The sequence below is a fragment of the Bidens hawaiensis genome, unplaced genomic scaffold (genome assembly GCF_021521415.1).
Source record: "Bidens hawaiensis isolate Kalapana, Puna unplaced genomic scaffold, B.hawaiensis_p1.1 tig00011233_1, whole genome shotgun sequence".
Taxonomy (NCBI): domain Eukaryota; kingdom Viridiplantae; phylum Streptophyta; class Magnoliopsida; order Asterales; family Asteraceae; genus Bidens; species Bidens hawaiensis.
In genome coordinates this window covers 593,419-596,350 of record NW_027491875.1, presented here as the reverse complement: position 1 = coordinate 596,350, position 2,932 = coordinate 593,419, and positions in this window count along the sequence as shown.

Below are 2,932 nucleotides of genomic sequence, written 5' to 3'. Positions count from 1 at the left end.
CAAAGAAAAAAGAAAAAGAGCTCCTAGTTGGCGAGGCAACATCCCAAACCGAAAGAAAGGGAACTTCAGTCCCTATGATAGATACCCAAGGAGCTCAGATCAACGAAGGCCTGAAAGTCAGAACCTTCCAAGCAGGGAGAAGACTGTGAACTTCACAGCTCTAACCAAAACCCCTCAGGAAATCCTTGCCACTAAAGAAGTGAAACATAACTTCCGACCTCCTCGACCTTTGTCCAAAAGCAAGAAAAACGAAAACTCCACTCAGTTCTGTGAGTTCCACGAAGAAAAAGGTCACCATACTAACGATTGCTTTCAAATCAAGAGAAGAATTGAGGAAGCTGTTAAGTCCGGAGAATTGGCTCATTTGGTAAAGGGGGTCAAGGACAAGATGGCGGAAAGAAAAAGCAAATAAGTGAATATGGTGAATATATATCAAGGTGTTCCCAATAAATGACAATGCTTGGAGGCTTGGGAGCGACAATGCGTCTGCTTCCCACCACCTCAAGGTGACTTACTCTCAAACCATTTGGTGGTAGAAGTGAACGTGGGAACACTCAAAACAAGCAAATCCTACATTGACACAGGGACGGCCACAGAGATTATGTATGAAAGGTTCTTCAATCAACTAAGGAAGGAAGAACGTTTAAGGCTTCAACCCTCCGGGTCCTCTATAAAATGTATCGCTGATATACCCTTGAAACCTTTAGGCCAACTAACCCTTGATGTCTGTTTTAGTAAAGGTAAGATGGAAAAAACCAAACCACTCACTTTTGTGGTTATCAACATACCTTCCAACTATGATGTAATCATAGGAAGGCCAGGACAATGTGCGTTCAACATGGCTGTCTCGGTTGGTCAAGGTGCCGTAAAGTTTCCCACCGATATGGGAATTGCAACCCTTCAACCTACCCAAGAGGTTTACACGGTTGAAGGAGAAAGTTCAAGAAACGAAGATGACGAACAAGGTTTGATCATAAACCCCAAGTATCCTGAACAAAAGGTACGGGTAAACACAAGCCTTTCCAAAGAAACTCTCTCACACCTTGAGAAGTTGTTGATACACTATAACGATGCCTTTACTTGGTGCCCGGAAGACATGACGGGAATCCCTCGAAGCATTGCAGAACATGAGCTAAAAATACCACCCTATGTCAAGCCTGTTGTCCAAAAGAAATGGAGCCTGGCTCTTGAAAGAAGTTTGGCAGCATGCCAAGAGGTTGAAAATCTTGTCCTGGCTGGAATCCTACGTGAGGTCAAATATCAATCTTGGGTGGCTAATCCACTCATGGTCCGAAAGCCAGACAAGTCTTGGAGTATGTGCATCGACTTCAAAGACTTAAAAAAGGCATGCCCGAAAGATTGCTACCACTTACCCGAGATGGACCTCAAGGTTGACTCTTTACCGGCCATCCCTTTAAGTGTTTTCTCGATGCTTACAAGGGATATCATCAAATTCTCATGAAAGTAGAAGATGAGGAAAAAACTGGTTTCCACACCGACAAGGGTATTTTTTATTATCAAAAGATGCCTTTTGGCCTACGAAATGTCGGAGCAACCTACCAACATTTGATTGACAAAGCATTTGCCAGCCAAATCAGCAGAAACTTAGAAGCTTATGTCAATGATCTGGTAATCAAAATCAAAACTGAGCATCAAATGCTTGATGACATACAAGAAACCTTCCAAAACCTGAGGAAGATAAACATGAAACTCAATCTCGAAAAATGTTCATTCGGGTTCGAAGAAGGTAAGTTTTTGGGACACATCATGGGGAAACAAAGCATAAAAGCCAATCACAACAAAGTCAGGGCTGTTCTTGAAACTAAATCTCCACAAAGCAAAAAATAAGTGGAAAGTCTGAACGGAAGGCTTGCAGCCTTGAAGCGTTTTACCTCCAAGCTTGTTGAGAGATCCCTACCCTTCTTTAAGACACTAAAGGGTTGCACCAGCAAAAAAGACTTCAAGTGGATGGAAGAAGTAGAAGAAGCCTTCAACCAAATGAAGCAACACTTGGCTTCACGTCCAGCTATTGCAGCCCCGGAAACGGGAGAACTAATCTCTGTCTATCTCTCAGCCGCTGAAGAAGCATTAAGCGCGGTCCTAACCATCGACAGAAACAAAGTTCAGATACCCGTTTATTTCTTTAGTAAAACATTAAAACTAGCAGAGATCAAATATCCTCCTTTGGAAAAACTTGCCCTGGCCTTAATTCAAACCGCCAGAAGGCTTCGAAGGTACTTTCAAGCACACCCTATATAAGTGGTCACTGACCAACCCATCAAGAGTGTGCTTGAAAAACCAGAAAATTTAGGCCGATTAGCCAAATGGGATGTGGAGCTAGGTGAACATAACATCACCTACGTACCAAGAAAAGATATCAAAGCCCAAGTCTTGGCGGATTTCATTGTAGAAATCCCAAAGAAAGTCATTCCTGAAATACATACAACTGCCACTGAACCTTCTGACCCTGAAGTCGGGAAGCTTTTTACCGATGGAGCTTCCAGCATTGCAGGGTCAGGAGCGGGGCTCATTTTAATCAACCACGAAGGGTTAGAATTAACATATGCTCTCCGACTTGAATTTCAGACCACCAACAACAAAGCTGAATATGAATCATTGATCGCTGGTGTAACGATTCCGACGAAACCCGGTATACCCTAACCGGTAGATAATAGTTACGTCATATTTAATGTCGGATATATGAATTACCATAGTAATCATACGAGAATACATGGTTCATTGTATTGATTGTACGTGAATACATAATTCACCGTATTGAATATGCGATCAATCGATCGATAGTTATTGAAACCCGAATGAATCGAGGGTTCAATTATAGACGAGATATATGATATTTAGTGATGTTACGAAGTATTAAAGCTTCGGGATAAGTGAATTAAAGCGCAGAAAAAGGATTTCGATTCGAAACCTT